This window comes from Procambarus clarkii, chromosome 44 (assembly GCF_040958095.1).
Source record: "Procambarus clarkii isolate CNS0578487 chromosome 44, FALCON_Pclarkii_2.0, whole genome shotgun sequence".
NCBI lineage: Eukaryota > Metazoa > Arthropoda > Malacostraca > Decapoda > Cambaridae > Procambarus > Procambarus clarkii.
The window spans coordinates 20684466-20702146 of NC_091193.1; the positions used below are offsets into that span (position 1 = coordinate 20684466).

The window sequence follows — 17681 nt, forward strand, 5'->3', positions numbered from 1 at the left end:
CAGGAGACCAAAGGGACAGTACACAATTAAGGGGAACAGCCTACCTGTAACGATTCGAGAAAGAGACCTGGGAGTGGATGTGACACCTAATCTAACTCCTGAGGCACATATAAATAGGATAACGACAGCAGCGTACTCTACACTGGCGAAAATTAGAACTTCATTCAGAAACCTAAATGAGGAGGCTTTTAGGGCGCTTTACACTGTCTACGTGAGACCCGTCTTAGAGTATGCCGCGCCATCATGGAGCCCCCACCTGAAGAAACACATAAAGAAACTGGAGAAGGTTCAGAGGTTTGCGACGAGGCTTGTCCCAGAGTTACGAGGGATGGGATATGAAGAGCGGCTGAAGGAACTGAACCTTACGACACTAGAGAAAAGAAGGGAGAGAGGAGATATGATAGGGACATATAAAATACTCAGGGAATTGACAAAGTGGAAATAGATGAAATGTTCACACGTAATAATAACAGAACGAGGGGACATGGGTGGAAACTGGAAACTCAGATGAGTCACAGAGATGTTAGGAAGTTTTCTTTTAGCGTGAGAGTAGTGGAAAAATGGAATGCACTTGGGGAACAGGTTGTGGAAGCAAATACTATTCATACTTTTAAAACTAGGTATGATAGGGAAATGGGACAGGAGTCATTGCTGTAAACAACCGATAGCTGGAAAGGCGGGATCCAAGAGTCAATGCTCGATCCTGCAAGCACAAATAGGTGAGTACAAATAGGTGAGTACACACCCACACACACACACACCAAATGTGTGTGATTTGGTCAATTTGGTTCAAATTTAGACATGATAGAACCCAGTAGACTCAGGAACCTGTACACCAGTTGATCGACAGTTGAGAGGCAGGAACCAAAGAGCCAGAGCTCAACCCCCCCGCAATCACAACTACGCGAGTACACCAACTCTGGGAATGCATCCATTGCCGCGTTAAGCACAGCCCCGTGTCAACAACATTTTATGTTCCATCAGTATTTTATGACGGTTAAACCTTTTATTTATTGCACGTCGCTGACATTTTCCGTGCAGGGAATGTGCTCCATTTTCCACAACGTTGTGAATGGTTCAATACAGCATGTCAGTGTTAATATTGTTTCCTTTTGTTGGCTCCGTGTTCCCGTGATGGGCTCTGTCAGGAGGACAGGTGTGTGTGGGGCCCAGGGCACGTCCCTGTGTCAGGAGGACAGGTGTATGGGGCCCAGGGCACATTTCTGCGTCAGTAGGACAGGTGTGTGGGGCCCAGGGCACATCCCTGTGTCAGGAGGACAGGTGTATGGGGCCCAGGGCACATTTCTGCGTCAGTAGGACAGGTGTATGGGGCCCAGGGCACATTTCTGCGTCAGGAGGATAGGTGTGTGCGGCCCCAGGGCACATTTCTGCGTCAAGACAGGTGTGTGGGGCCCAGGGCAGATTCCTGCGTCAGGAGGACAGGTGTGTGGGGCCCAGGGCACATCCCTGTGTCAGGAGGACAGGTGTGTGTGGGGCCCAGGGCACGTCCCTGTGTCAGGAGGACAGGTGTATGGGGCCCAGGGCACATTTCTGCGTCAGGAGGACAGGTGTGTGTGGGGCCCAGGGCACATTTCTGCGTCAGGAGGATAGGTGTGTGCGGCCCCAGGGCACATTTCTGCGTCAAGACAGGTGTGTGGGGCCCAGGGCAGATTCCTGCGTCAGTAGGACAGGTGTGTGGGGCCCAGGGCACATCCCTGTGTCAGGAGGACAGGTGTGTGGGGCCCAGGGCAGATTTCTGCGTCAGGAGGACAGGTGTGTGGGGCCCAGGGCACATCCCTGCGTCAGGAGGACAGGTGTGTGGGGCCCAGGGCAGATTTCTGTGTCAGGAGGACAGGTGTGTGGGGTCCAGGGCACATCCCTGTGTCAGGAGGACAGGTATGTGTGGGGCCCAGGGCACATTTCTGTGTCAGGAGGACAGGTGTGTGTGGGGCCCAGGGCACATCCCTGTGTCAGGAGGACAGGTGTGTGGAGCCCAGGGCACATCCCTGTGTCAGGAGGACAGGTGTGTGTGGGGCCCAGGGCACATCCCTGCGTCAGGAGGCCAGGTGTGTGGGGTCACAGAGACATCAGGTGATGGAGGAAACACACGCTGCCTGCTCTCACACTTTGTGTCTTGCTTCCGCCATCAGAAAAGCCAGTGCTTGGGTTGTGGAGTGTTCACAAGTGTTCACAACTGTTCACTGACCGCCCCTGGTTACACCCTCACCGCCAGCCCCCGCGCCAGTGGTGACCCCGAGCACCACTGGCCTACCGCCAGCATGACTGGACGATATTGACCCTTCGTGCCCCCGGAGATAAGGAACAACATACAGAGCACCATAGCCCCAACTGTCTGCCTCTGTAATTCCCCCATATTAATGCTCGCTGAAACACGGCTCCCTCCGGGACGTTCTGAATTTTAGAAATGTGTATTAGTTTATTATGAGATTCTAATAAGTGTTTGGGGGGCGGGGGGCGGTTAATTAGTCTGTTGGGGATTTGTATGTGAGGGGAGGGGGAGGGGGGGGGGGTAAATTGTCAGGAAAAATGCCAAGCCATTACGACTCTAAAACTTTTTCGGGAACAGGAATGTTATTTTGATGGGACGGGAGGGAAGGAATGGTGCCCAACCACTTGCGACGGTCGGGGATTGAACGCCGACCTGCATGACGGGAGGCCGTCGCTCTACCGTCCAGCTCAAGTGGTTGGAGGAGTGAATGTCATTAGATTGTTAGGGTGATATAGGGGGTTATAACAGAGGCAGTTGGTGGAGATGTGGGTAGGGAGCGGCTCAGAGTGTAGAGGAAGCTCTTAAAACCCAACACAGGTAAATCACAGGCAAGCCACAAGTAATGTGAAGTGAAATATGAAGGAGTTTTTACGTAGAGTTTCGAGGAACCGTCGGTAATGCACCGTGTACATTAAACCGTGTGTAAACCGTGTACATTAAGTATATGTATCTGACCCGGCCGTACATGGAGACGGTCCAACACGGTAGAGATATGTAGCTGGTGTGTGTGTGTGTGTGTTGTACAGAGCACACAAGATACATAGCCCCTCCCCCCGTCTCATTTGAGCACCTTAGGGCCTTAGAACAACCTCCCAAACAGAGGTGTGAAATGCGACTGCCAGATCAATGTTCCCCTTGCACGGTAACCTTACAGGTCCCTTGTAGACAAGACGGAGACACGAGAGCATGTGCAGGAGTATATATATACATGTGGTCCAAGACAGTATTGTGTTGCTGTAGAACAACAACACTCTTATGTTGAGAAATTGTTCCGGTTTTTACTTGTTTCCAACAGTGTGTAGCGGCAGGGTGGGGGGGGGAGGGGGGGGGGGGGGGGGGGTGGGGGGGGGGGAGGGGGTGAGGGTACGTTTGCCCTGGCCAGGTAAAGCTTCATTAATTTGGCTGGATTAAAACTTATGGCCCCTTGCTTAATTGGGAGTTTAGGGGGGGTGTATATATTCAGGGGAAAGGGGGGGGGGGGTGTTTTATTCAGGGGGGGGTGGGGGGGGGGTGGTGTTTGAAAGCATGAATGTTTTGCCGACTCACCTATTTGTGTTTGCAGGGGGTTGAACTTCAGTTCTTTGGTCCCGCCTCTCAACTGTCAATCAACTGGTGTACAGGTTCCTGAGCCTACTGGGCTCTATCATATCTACATTTGAAACTGTGTATGGAGTCAGCCACATCACTGCCTAATGCATTCCACCCGTTAACTACTCTGACACAGACAAAATTCTGTCTAGTGCCTATCTGGCTTATTTGGGTACTAAGTTTCCACCTGCGTCCCCTTGAGCGTGTGTTAAATAAACTGTCTTTATCTACCCTATCATTTCCTCGAGAATTTTGTATGTGATGATCATGTCTCCCCTAACTTTTCTGTCGTCCAGCGGCGTGAGGTTTAGTTCCGTAGCTCTTAACCCTCAGGTCGGGTACCAGTCTGGTGACACACCCTTGAACCTTCTCCATTTTAGTCATTTTGCCTAACTACATAGACTCCATGCTAGAGCTGCATAGTCCAGGATTGGTCTGACATCTGTGCCAGATACACGCACGCACATACAATCATGTGTGTGTGTGTGTGTGTGTGTGTGTGTGTGTGTGTGTGTGCACTTCATCAAGCTTATGGTGCCCCTTGGGTATCTTTTATGTCGCGATCATGCCTCCTCGATTCCGCCTCACTTCAAGCGTGGTGAGGTTGTTCCCTTAGCCTGTCCTCACAGTTGAATCCGCATAGTTCTCATGTCATCCTATATTTGCGTGCCTGCGTGAGTGTGGTGCCAGCGTTCACGCACGCGCGTGTGGTGGCAACTCGCACGCTGATGAGTATGCCCTTGCGTGCACCGTACCAGCCCTTAATGTACCCATCGTAATAACGATGATGGCTTAGCAATAATTATACGAGAAAAACCACAGGTGCAATCATGTCTGTAACAATGCAACCCCCCCCTCCCCCCTCCCCTTGCAACACTGCCAACAAAAATGGCTACAATGTCAAGGCAGAGAAGGAACAGGAAGACAAACAAATGGGGGTTGATGTGTTTGCGTGTGTGTTGTGGTTCCCGTGGTCGTTATGTCTGGTGGTCGTTATGTCTGGTGGTCGTTATGTCTGGTGGTCGTTATGTCTGGTGGTCGTTATGTCTGGTGGTCGTTATGTCTGGTGGCTGTTATGTCTGGTGGTCGTTATGTCTGGTGGTCGTTATGTCTGGTGGCTGTTATGTCTGGTGGTCGTTATGTCTGGTGGTCGTTATGTCTGGTGGTCGTTATGTCTGGTGGCTGTTATGTCTGGTGGTCGTTATGTCTGGTGGCTGTTATGTCTGGTGGTCGTTATGTCTGGTGGTCGTTATGTCTGGTGGTCGTTATGTCTGGTGGCTGTTATGTCTGGTGGTCGTTATGTCTGGTGGTCGTTATGTCTGGTGGTCGTTATGTCTGGTGGCTGTTATGTCTGGTGGTCGTTATGTCTGGTGGTCGTTATGTCTGGTGGTCGTTATGTCTGGTGGTCATGTCTGGTGGTCGTTATGTCTGGTGGCTGTTATGTCTGGTGGTCGTTATGTCTGGTGTTCGTTATGTCTGGTGGTCGTTATGTCTAGTGGTCGTTATGTCTGGTGGCTGTTATGTCTGGTGGTCGTTATGTCTGGTGGCTGTTATGTCTGGTGGTCGTTATGTCTGGTGGTCGTTATGTCTGGTGGTCGTTATGTCTGGTGGCTGTTATGTCTGGTGGTCGTTATGTCTGGTGGTCGTTATGTCTGGTGGTCGTTATGTCTGGTGGCTGTTATGTCTGGTGGTCGTTATGTCTGGTGCTCGTTATGTCTGGTGGTCGTTATGTCTGGTGGTCGTTATGTCTGGTGGTCGTTATGTCTGGTGGCTGTTATGTCTGGTGGTCGTTATGTCTGGTGGTCGTTATGTCTGGTGGTCGTTATGTCTGGTGGCTGTTATGTCTGGTGGTCGTTATGTCTGGTGGTCGTTATGTCTGGTGGTCGTTATGTCTGGTGGTCGTTATGTCTGGTGGTCGTTATGTCTGGTGGCTGTTATGTCTGGTGGTCGTTATGTCTGATGGTCGTTATGTCTGGTGGTCGTTATGTCTGGTGGTCGTTATGTCTGGTGGTCGTTATGTCTGGTGGTCGTTATGTCTGGTGGTCGTTATGTCTGGTGGTCATGTCTGGTGGTCGTTATGTCTGGTGGTCGTTATGTCTGGTGGTCGTTATGTCTGGTGGTCGTTATGTCTGGTGGTCGTTATGTCTGGTGGTCGTTATGTCTGGTGGCTGTTATGTCTGGTGGTCGTTATGTCTGGTGGTCGTTATGTCTGGTGGTCGTTATGTCTGGTGGTCGTTATGTCTGGTGGTCGTTATGTCTGGTGGCTGTTATGTCTGGTGGCTGTTATGTCTGGTGGTCGTTATGTCTGGTGGTCGTTATGTCTGGTGGTCGTTATGTCTGGTGGTCGTTATGTCTGGTGTTCGTTATGTCTGGTGGTCGTTATGTCTGGTGGTCGTTATGTCTGGTGGCTGTTATGTCTGGTGGTCGTTATGTCTGGTGGTCGTAGTAACGCATAACGATCCTTAGATTAGGTAATTACGTCAGGCTCGTAACAGCCGTATCACCAACGACGTTTGAAAACACATATTTGTTTCACTTTTAAGTCATTTGTTCTTTGGCATTTTGATCCAGTTCCTTAAGTAGATCAAGTTATCCCAGTTATCGTCTGTTCTATCCTTGTGAGGCACAATTATTGGAGTTGTGCTTCTTTAAGAATCTTAAGAAGCACGCTTCTTATGCTTCCTAAGAATATGTACGTCTATCCAGCCTTCCTTTTCCTGTTTTATTTTGATTTGTCATGGAAATTTTTGTCAGGTTTATCAGGCTTAACTTTTTCCTTCTAAATCCATGTTGCATTTTCCTTGTAAAAGTTTTGGATATCGGGACCTCCATCATGCTCAGCGTGATCACTTTTTGTCCAGTGACACCGGTCCGTCATTGTCCAGACCGTTATTGTCCAGACCGTTATTGTCCAGACCGGTAACCACGGTCAAAGGCCAGGTTTATGGGTGGGGGAATGATCCGGGGAGAGACCTCAAGGTAATCTCATGGCTGGTCATTAGGTCATTTCTGGCGTGGCATAGCTCCTGGTCTGTGCTATACTGAGAGGGTGGGCGGGGTGGGGAGAGGGTGGGCGGGGTAGTGGGCGGGGTGGGGAGAGGGTGGGCGGGGTAGTGGGCGGGGTGGGGAGAGGGTGGGCGGGGTGGAGGCCCTGTAGGCCAGACCACAACACGGTTTCATGAAGAGAAACCCACTTCCGGGTTATTTTGTTGATGGTTGAAGTGATGAGTGAGTGTAAGTGATTACCTGTCACTGACTACGGGGAAGTGAGCTCTAGCTCTTGGTGTCTGTCTTCTGTCTGCTTTGTGAGCGTTCCGGGGATTAGTGTGCCCGCGGTCCGGTTTCTGACCAGGTCTCCTGGTTGGTGGTCTGGTAAATTACTAGCCTTATGGTACCTATTTTTTTGTGTGTGTATTCACCTAGTTGTGTTTCCGGGGGTTGAGCTCTGCTCTTTTCGGCCCGCCTCTCAACTGTCAATCAACTGTTTCTACTACTACTACTCCCCCCCCCCCCCCACACACACACCAGGAAGCAGCCCGTGACTGCTGACTAACTCCCAGGTACCTATTTACTGCTAGGTAACAGTGGCATAGGGTGAAAGAAACTCTGCCCATTGTTTCTCGCCGGCGCTCGGGATCGAACCCGGTACCACAGGATCACGAGTCTGTAACGGGGGGTGGGGAGGGGGTGGGGGTGCCTTGTAACACATCACAGTAAATGTGATTAATTGGTTATTACTGAACTGAAAAACGTTTGGCTGTAAATTTATATAAAAAAATATTCTTTTATGCACAATTGGAAATGGTTTGAGGGTAATAATGACAACAATACAGTGTTGGTAACAATACAGTGTTGGTAAAGTCCATTGTGTTGCTTCACCGCACATGGGGGGTGTTGTCTCATGTGTACACGCCATGTTTTGGTCAGGCTGGAATAGTGGAACATCTGTGGTGTTGCTGGTGGCCTGTAGCAGGTGTTGGGTGTACACCTGGCCTGTAGCAGGTGTTGGGTGTACACCTGGCCTGTAGCAGGTGTTGGGTGTACACCTGGCCTGTAGCAGGTGTTGGGTGTACACCTGGCCTGTAGCAGGTGTTGGGTGTACACCTGGCCTGTAGTGTTGGTTGTACACCTGGCCTGTAGTGTTGGCTGTACACCTGACAAACGATAGTTAATGGGATTTTGCCCCTTTTTAATGTTAATATTATCTTTGTTACCACAAAAATCGAAGCGGTCTCATGATTGACTTCAATCGTTGAAAAGCTGTACAGATTACGTAAGTGGCTGAGATAATGCTGGACGAGTCCTGGGGTCTGGGGTCTGGGATGGACCCCAGCCAGGACCCCCAAGCTTCACCCCTGGAGCTCCCCCCCCCCTCCTCACAACAACACCGGTGTGTTGAGGCAACTGGCGTAAATATTTGGACAACCCCGCCACGCGTTGTCCAGCTGCTGATGATGAGGTGGTGGTGGGTGGTGGTGGGGCTGGGGAGGTGGTGGGGGAGGCTGGGGAGGTGGTGGGGGAGGCTGGGGAGGTGGTGGGGGAGGCCACAAAGGGAGGGGGGGATCAATAAAGATAATAAGGATAGGCATTTGAGACAAAATTAAAAATATAGTTAATGAGACTGAGAAATATAATTGTCTTATTTCTTTACATCTCTCTGTCTCTCTCTCTCTCTCTCTCTCTCTCTCTCTCTCTCTCTCTCTCTCTCTCTCTCTCTCTCTCTCTCTCTCTCTCTCTCTCTCTCTCTCTCTCTCTCTCTCTCTCTCTCCTTCAGAAGAGACTTAAGGGAGCCGGGGCGGGCCACTGGAGCAATATTCTCTCTCTCTCTGTTTTTATCTCTACATAAATCCCGATTTAATTAATGAGAGAGTTTCTCTCTCTCTCGTTCATTCATTTATGAATTTATATTTGACTAATTAGATAATTAAAGTGCTGACTTTTCTGTTGCCAGGTAAGGGATGGTAAAGAGACTCCATCCAGTGTCATCACGCAGGTGTCAGCGTTGGTGCCAGGAACTCTGAGGGCACACCTGGCACTGTCACACCTGGCCCTGTCACACCTGGCACTGTCACACCTGGCACTGTCACACGTGGCACTCTGGATAAGGATATGCTAACCCACCCTTCGACGGCAGAGAGTGGGCGAGCGACGGTAAGTTGATGCATTGATGTGGGCGTCGTTATGAAATTCTGAGTGGTGCCTGTGGGTTGTTGATGGCTCACAGTTGGACCGTGGGAGTGCTGGCTCCCGTGGGCCAGGTCCCGGAGCTAGCATTCAACCTCCTCGTGAGAAGTGTTGTCGCTCTTACATCTCTTTTTTTTCCCCGCTCTGTTTATTCCTGCCATTGTGATGTCATGCGAACCTAGGTAGGATGAGGAGGAAATGAAATGTTGATGTTAGAGGAGGATTATGATTTGGGATGTGGAATATCCAGAAGATTTGATCTTCAGTCTTGGAAGACTGGGAGCGTTTTCCCGCTCAAAGCCGGCGACCTGAGAAGCTTCTACACCTACATGACGTTGACATGTAGCGTGGGCGTAGTTGTTGCCATGGAAACAGCCCCATGATGCTGGAAGTGACAGCCAATCAACGGAAGGCTCATGCTAAAACGTCACACAAGGAGAAGCTGTGAGTGGCTCCAGGAGGTCACTCACTAACTGGGAGCCAGCGAGTGAGCATCTCTCAACCAAAGTTCCACAAATGTTGTTGTTTTGCCCCCCAATTGATGATGTATTAGAGTGGTTGTTGTTCGCTACCCGGAACGAAAAGTTCCAAGTAGCACGGGCTATGGTGAGCCCGTATGTATTAGAGGTCTGACTCATCTGAAGAACCGAGGAGGTGGCCGGTGGCGTGTGGGGTACCTCAGGAGCTCCAGTCAAGTGCCACTTCATCTAAGCAAGCACTACAAGCTGATACATCAAGCTGTTTCGACGACTGTGGTTTTCAAGGCTGATTGACTGGTCTGTTTCATCTGGGATACAGATATACTGCTTCAGGTGTGTGGCGAGGGAGGACCCGTGTTCCAGTAAGGTGTGTGGTTGGTACCGTTCAAGTAAGTGGTAGTGATATGCGCGAGGTATGTCGGCGGAACTCTTGGGCAACCTCCCCTCCTACCGTAGTGTTCAGCATCAGGGGAAGCCGGTCGGCCGAGCGGACAGCACGCTGGACTTGTGATCCTGTGGTCCTGGGTTCGATCCCAGGCGCCGGCGAGAAACAATGGGCAGAGTTTCTTTCACCCTATGCCCCTGTTACCTAGCAGTAAAATAGGTACCTGGGTGTTAGTCAGCTGTCACGGGCTGCTTCCTGGGGGTGGAGGCTTGGTCGAAGACCGGGCCGCGGGGACACTAAAAAGCCCCGGGGAGTCTCAGAGTGCAGGTAGAGTGAGAGTGGATGTACAGTTCCATAACGACATTGGAGCCAACGCGGATGATTGTGGCACTCCAGAACTGGCGTGTTGTTAAAGTGACTGTGAGGTAATTGTGTGATGTTAACAGGAGAGAGTCGGTGTCAATGACCTGCCAGAGCCAGGAGTGGTCACAAGGGGACGTGCTGGGACCAGTAGCTAGGTCCTTCAGGACGTGCCGGGACCAGTAGCTAGGTCCTTCAGGACGTGCCGGGACCAGTAGCTAGGTCCTTCAGGACGTGCTGGGACCAGTAGCTAGGTCCTTCAGGACGTGCCGGGACCAGTAGCTAGGTCCTTCAGGACGTGCTGGGACCAGTAGCTAGGTCATTCAGGGCGTGCTGGGACCAGTAGCTAGGTCATTCAGGGCGTGCTGGGACCAGTAGCTAGGTCATTCAGGGCGTGCTGGGACCAGTAGCTAGGTCATTCAGGGCGTGCTGGGACCAGTAGCTAGGTCCTTCAGGACGTGCCGGGACCAGTAGCTAGGTCCTTCAGGACGTGCCGGGACCAGTAGCTAGGTCCTTCAGGACGTGCAGGGACCAGTAGCTAGGTCCTTCAGGACGTGCCGGGACCAGTAGCTAGGTCATTCAGGGCGTGCTGGGACCAGTAGCTAGGTCCTTCAGGACGTGCCGGGACCAGTAGCTAGGTCCTTCAGGACGTGCCGGGACCAGTAGCTAGGTCCTTCAGGACGTGCCGGGACCAGTAGCTAGGTCCTTCAGGACGTGCCGGGACCAGTAGCTAGGTCATTCAGGGCGTGCCGGGACCAGTAGCTAGGTCCTTCAGGACGTGCAGGGACCAGTAGCTAGGTCCTTCAGGACGTGCAGGGACCAGTAGCTAGGTCCTTCAGGGCGTGCTGGGACCAGTAGCTAGGTCCTTCAGGACGTGCTGGGACCAGTAGCTAGGTCCTTCAGGACGTGCTGGGACCAGTAGCTAGGTCCTTCAGGGCGTGCTGGGACCAGTAGCTAGGTCCTTCAGGACGTGCTGGGACCAGTAGCTAGGTCCTTCAGGACGTGCTGGGACCAGTAGCTAGGTCCTTCAGGGCGTGCTGGGACCAGTAGCTAGGTCCTTCAGGACGTGCTGGGACCAGTAGCTAGGTCATTCAGGGCGTGCTGGGACCAGTAGCTAGGTCATTCAGGGCGTGCTGGGACCAGTAGCTAGGTCATTCAGGGCGTGCTGGGACCAGTAGCTAGGTCCTTCAGGACGTGCTGGGACCAGTAGCTAGGTCCTTCAGGACGTGCTGGGACCAGTAGCTAGGTCCTTCAGGACGTGCTGGGACCAGTAGCTAGGTCCTTCAGGACGTGCTGGGACCAGTAGCTAGGTCCTTCAGGACGTGCTGGGACCAGTAGCTAGGTCCTTCAGGGCGTGCTGGGACCAGTAGCTAGGTCCTTCAGGACGTGCTGGGACCAGTAGCTAGGTCCTTCAGGGCGTGCTGGGACCAGTAGCTAGGTCCTTCAGGACGTGCTGGGACCAGTAGCTAGGTCCTTCAGGACGTGCAGGGACCAGTAGCTAGGTCCTTCAGGACGTGCAGGGACCAGTAGCTAGGTCCTTCAGGGCGTGCTGGGACCAGTAGCTAGGTCCTTCAGGACGTGCTGGGACCAGTAGCTAGGTCCTTCAGGGCGTGCTGGGACCAGTAGCTAGGTCCTTCAGGACGTGCAGGGACCAGAAGCTAGGTCATTCAGGGCGTGCTGGGACCAGTAGCTAGGTCCTTCAGGACGTGCCGGGACCAGTAGCTAGGTCCTTCAGGACGTGCTGGGACCAGTAGCTAGGTCCTTCAGGGCGTGCTGGGACCAGTAGCTAGGTCCTTCAGGGCCAAGGCGACAGGGAAAGAGTTGATTATCATACCCATCGTCCAGTGAGAGTATTATGTATGGGTAGAGTGCAAGGCTGTGTCACACTGTCACAGTGAGAGTATTATGTGTGGGTAGAGTGCAAGGCTGTGTCACACTGTCACAGTGAGAGTATTATGTGTGGGTAGAGTGCAAGGCTGTGTCACACTGTCACAGTGAGAGTATTATGTATGGGTAGAGTGCAAGGCTGTGTCGCACTGTCACAGTGAGAGTATTATGTATGGGTAGAGTGCAAGGCTGTGTCACGCTGTCACAGTAAGAGGTCACTTACAGTGAGCTATACTTGTGTCCAATATTTTGCCGGGAACGCTTTAGTTGTATATGGGTGTTGTGAAGCATTGGCTATGGCTGTAGCTCTCATGTATTAGGTCTCTGATGGATTATGCTGCAGCCATGCTTGCTCTAGTGCCTGAGAGAATGCTTGGAGGGCTGGAAAAGATGCAAAACGAAGCCATGAGGATTATCCTCGGATGCCCCCGTACACAATAGCGTGATGCATCCGAAATCATCTCAAGATAACCTCAAGAAGATCCCTGAGGTACAGGAAGATGTATAACCCGAGAAGCTCAGCTACCTCTTTCCTAGATGCCTTCCTCGTCCCCTCTCCCTCACTCTCCCCTCTACTTCCCTTACCACCATTTGCTCCGTGGCCTCCGTGTCTGCAGTAATCTCCCGCCTTCCTCTCACACAGCGCCATTACCATCGTCTCATCACCTGTCCGCACACCTTCCTCCCTCACAGATGCTCCCTATCCCCCTCCCTGCCTCTCCCTATCCGCCCATAAGTCTTACCCTTACACCAAGGACACGAGAGAGGCGCCAGGCCAGGTGGAGGTCCCCCTGTAACGTAGCAACACTCCCCTGGAGGCTCACATTTACTGCCTCCCATAATACTCTAGTGTCTCCCCGAGGGTGGTTCCATAGGCCTAGGGCCTCCGAGAGGGAGAGGCCTAGCAGGACTGCGAGACTCTCCGGTGACATAAGGATCCCGTGAGCACCTCACGAGACGGCTACCTAACACCGAGGGCTTGAAGCCTCTCAGCGCCAAACATCCTGGAGGGAAATTGAGTTTCCTCTCCAGGAAACTGTAAATTTCCCTCCTGGCAACAGTGACCTGCTGGTAATTCCCTTTTTTGATGGGACGTGTAAGCGTCCAGAAGCCTTGGGGTCTTGTTGTTCATGTTCAGTCTTCTTAATGGCGCTGCCATGTGCGTAATTGATCGTCTTCCGTTCTCTTTAGGAGGCAGGGGTGGACGGTAGAGCGACGGTAGAGCTTCATGCAGGTCGGCGTTCAATCCCCCGACCGTCTCAGTGGTTGGGCACCATTCCTTCCTTCCTCGTCCCATCCCAAATCCTTATTCCGACCCCCTTTCCTAAGTGCTATATAGATATAATGGCTTGGCGCTTTCTCCTCATAACTCCCTCCCTCCCTCGTGGCCGAGCGGACACTGTTCTGGGTTTGCAGTGCCTTATAACATCACTTTGGCAGAAGTTTCTTCGAGAACACCTTAGAGTGAACTGTTTCTCACACTCTTCATCTATATCAAACATTGCCGTGGAAAAAGTGGACATTTTTCAAGCTGCAGGTGGACAATTGTGGGCCTTCTGACGCCTGCTAGAGACAACAGCCTGGCCGATTGTTATCATCAATGAAGCCTCACCCCCCCCTCCAGTACTAGGCTTGGGGGAGAGTAGGAGAACTCGCGATACCCACTACAGGTATCTAGAGCACGCATCCTTTGGCATGTTCTCCACTCCCCTTTCCATCGTATCGCCCCCCCCCCCTCTCCCACTCCGTTCCCTCCCTCCCACCCCCTCCCCTGCACGACCCTCCCCTCCCTTCCCCTGCAGGCCAGCGGGTCGTAACTGGTCGCTGGAGAGTTATAATATTTACCAGAGTTTGTTTTGACGCAGTGACGCTGGTCCGTGTATATATCAGAGTGAATACCACGCCACCTTAGGTAAGGTAAGGTAAGCCACAGGTCCCCCCTGCCACACCCCCTACCACGCCTGCCACGCCCCCTACCACGCCTCCTACCGCCCCTGCCACGCCTGCCACGCCCCCTACCACGTCTCCTACCGTCCCTTCCACGCCTGCCACGCCCCCTACCACGCCTCCTACCGCCTCTGCCACGCCTGCCACGCCCCCTACCACGCCTGCCACGCCCCGCCTGTGTACCTGCGGCCTTTTGTACGGGTACAGTAGCCGGGATGGAGAAGAAAAAGAGAACGGAAATATCAGAGGAAAGCGCCAGAAGGCAGCAGGTGCGGTACCTGCTGCCTTCTGCAGCCACCGCACCTGCAGAAGGTACCTACAGGTACCTACAGGTACCGCATCTTGTAAAAACTGATGCACTTTCAGCATTTCGTGTGTCAAGAGCATGTTGCCTCCGCTCCTCGGGTGATGCCCCGGACCACCACATGGCCCGTGGACACATACAATACAGCCAGCACATGAACACACTTCTGTTAAATCAATCTCTAGGTGTATACAAAGTGGCCTTCCATGACACACACAGGGTGTCCATAGTCAGGGAGCAGACGAGCTGCGCAGGTGGACCGCGCAGGTGGACCGCGCAGGTGGACCGCTCAAGTGGACCGCGCAGGTGGACCGCGCATGTGAACCGCGCAGGTGGACCGACATATACCATCAACAAGCGTACCACACTCTCGTTACTTACTCCAGTTGTACGCACTCTGTGGGGTGTCGAACCCGTGTCGAACTACAAGTCGAGACTGGCCCCAGGGTGGGCTTGGTGTGAGTATAAGAACTCCCGAAACCTTATGCAGGTATGGTCCAGGTCTCCTGCCCACTCTTGCTCGGCTCGCTGCTCTTACCGGACAACTCTTTGTGTCCTCGACGTGCGCAGTAATCATCGCCGGCCTAAAGGCAGCGTCTCTGAACTGAGCATAGTAAGTAATTATCAAAACAAGGCACCAAACCGGGAAACTGAGCACAGTGCCATCGCTCCGTCGCCTACAACTACTGCCACCTCCTGTAATTATCTCACACACACCTAACCCAAACAGCCTCCCCCCCCCCCCCCCCCCACACACACACATCTGCACCAAACAGCTTCCCACCCCACACACCTGCACCAAGATACTCCTCTCTCACGCCTTTCTCCACTTTCTACTGGCTGGGTTTCTTTACCACCAGTCTGGTTCATCTCACAACTTGTCTGGCCCCCTCTGTTTTGCGCTCTCTCTCTCTCTCTCTCTCTCTCTCTCTCTCTCTCTCTCTCTCTCTCTCTCTCTCTCTCTCTCTCTCTCTCTCTCTCTCTCTCTCTCTCTCTCTCTCTCTCTCTCTCTCTCTCTCTCTCTCTCTCTCTCTCTCTCTCTCTCTCTCTCTCTCTCTCTCTCTCTCTCTCTCTCTCTCTCTCTCTCTCTCTCTCTCTCTCTCTCTCTCTCTCTCTCTCTCTCTCTCTCTCTCTCTCTCTCTCTCTCTCTCTCTCTCTCTCTCTCTCTCTCTCTCTCTCTCTCTCTCTCTCTCTCTCTCTCTCTCTCTCTCTCTCTCTCTCTCTCTCTCTCTCTCTCTCTCTCTCTCTCTCTCTCTCTCTCTCTCTCTCTCTCTCTCTCTCTCTCTCTCTCTCTCTCTCTCTCTCTCTCTCTCTCTCTCTCTCTCTCTCTCTCTCTCTCTCTCTCTCTCTCTCTCTCTCTCTCTCTCTCTCTCATTCATCACAGAACATCTTTCAGCAACTTTCCTGTGCCAGTATTGTCAGCAGCAGTAACAACAGGCTCCGGTGTGAGTGGTTCCCCTTGTACACTCACCAAGACCTTCCAGACACACGACTCAAGGCAGCCACTCGGGTCTCTTCCTCTGCCAGTGACCGGGGCCGAGCGGCTCCTCCATTCATTGTACCGTCCAAGGGCATGGTCACACCATCTGATGAGTGAGTAGTGTTGATGTGGCAGAAGCTGCGACACTGAAGGCATGGGAAAAGTGATGATGCTGGAGTAGTTCTGTAATCAGGTGATGGTTGACGTGGCAAACGCACTGATTATGATGAGTAGTTGTATTGATGATGATGATGCTGCTGGAGGTTCGGGGGGTCACAGGTGTTGTAGGTACCGAACATACGAAACACCTACATCCTCGTCTACCACAGGTAATCACGTAGTTAAGGAACTGTGAAGACACCATGAATGTTTCTGGGTTGTTGCCGCCAGAGGGCTTGTATAACCTGGGTTTTACCTGTGGCTGGGATCTGGGGTTGTTCTACACTAGCATACCGTCGTTGTGGTCACATAATCAGTCAGACTGTTACTAGCAGCCAGCGGCGGCGTGGGCTTGCGGGACGTTGCCACCACAGCCTGGTGGATCCGCCAACACACACCCATACTCTCCAGTGCCTTTCTTCTATAAATATTCTTATATCTGTTGGAAGCAAGTGGAACAACAGCCTTGTTCCGTGACCACGCTAATCTGGACAACCGTGACCACGCTAATCTGGACAATGTCCTCTACCTGCTCTAGTGATTGATAATGGAGATTGTTTACATATATCCTGGTATTTTGCCGTGACTCCTGACGTGATCAGAGCCCAAGGAGTACACACAGGATGCAAAGATGAATGGTAGCCGGGGATGGGAGGGTGTGGTGGTGCCTGTGGTTGCTGACAGCTGGGGCGTGGTGGTGGTGGTGGCGGGCCAACCAACCAGCCAGCCCGCCGTGCAGGAGGGGACGGAGGTGGGGGATAGGTGGAGGGACGGGCCGAGGGAGAACGGCCACAGCAGCCACGGGCAGCAGCAGCAGGCAGCTCCGTGTCAGTGTAGGCGCCTCACCGTACCTCACGGGCGTGCGCGTGTGTGTGTGTGTGTGTACACCTCCCTATCCCCCACACTGCTCTTCCCCGTCACCTGTGTACTGTGAACACCCACAGTGCCTCGTCGGGGACACCCCCAGTGCCTCGTCGGGGACACCCCCAGTGCCTCGTCGGGGACACCCCCAGTGCCTCGTCGGGGACACCCCCAGTGCCTCGTCGGGGACACCCCCAGTGCCTCGTCGGGAACACCCCCAGTGCCTCGTCGGGGACACCCCCAGTGCCTCGTCGGGGACACCCCCAGTGCCTCGTCGGGGACACCCCCAGTGCCTCGTCGGGGACACCCCCAGTGCCTCGTCGGGGACACCCCCAGTGCCTCGTCGGGGACACCCCCAGTGCCTCGTCGGGGACACCCCCAGTGCCTCGTCGGGGACTCTTACACACACACGCGTGTGTGTATGTGTGTGTCGCCGCGAGAGAACACCCTCTGTGTACTTGTGGACCCGCCAGCGAGTGACCAGGTACACTCACTGGAGTGTATGTGTCAAGTTGATCTACAACAATCATCTCGATAACTCGAGGAATGAGTGATTGTCGGCGTCCGGTGATGTTAAATCAATACAATCCACTGATAACGGATTAAAGGGATCAGGTAGTGAGGAGTGTAGCCAAGTTACTCGTCTCCAAGTGTGTGTGTGTATGTGTAGTGGCCAAGTGTTAAGTGCCTTATGAGTCCTTGCCAAGGGCTCTCCCAAGTTCAAGTGCTACACGTCAACTGAAGTGCGTGCGCTCTCCGGCTCTCTACTGTTTGGGGCTAGTTCGCACTCATGGAAACTGTTGTGACAGTGTATCGTGTCTGTTCCTTCACTGTTCTTGCACTGGAGGGTTCATTGTGGTGGCACCAGCTCTTTTGTCACTGTTGGTGGACTTGTGAAATGGCATTGTTCGTCAATTAATGGCACTCACCAGTCTACGGTGCCAGTGAAGCATATGGCACTGGTGTCACTGTCGGGTGTAGGTCTAGTGACAGTCAGAATTATACAGTAACGGTGAAGCACTGTCGAGAGTACAACT

General features: G+C 52.9%; 1 protein-coding gene across 3 annotated transcripts in view; it reads left to right on the forward strand.

Annotated features, from left to right (window-relative positions):
• The window catches only part of LOC123745325 (GTPase-activating protein CdGAPr), a 427987-nt gene that overhangs the window by 80084 nt on the left and 330222 nt on the right, over positions 1-17681 (forward strand). The window contains exon 1 of one of the 3 annotated variants that reach the window (XM_069300774.1): positions 17244-17259. The exons of the other annotated variants lie outside the window; for them this stretch is intronic. The gene's annotated coding sequence lies outside the window, so the exon portion shown is untranslated. Of the gene's footprint in view, positions 1-17243; positions 17260-17681 lie in introns of those variants that run through there. 3 annotated transcript variants of the gene reach the window in all.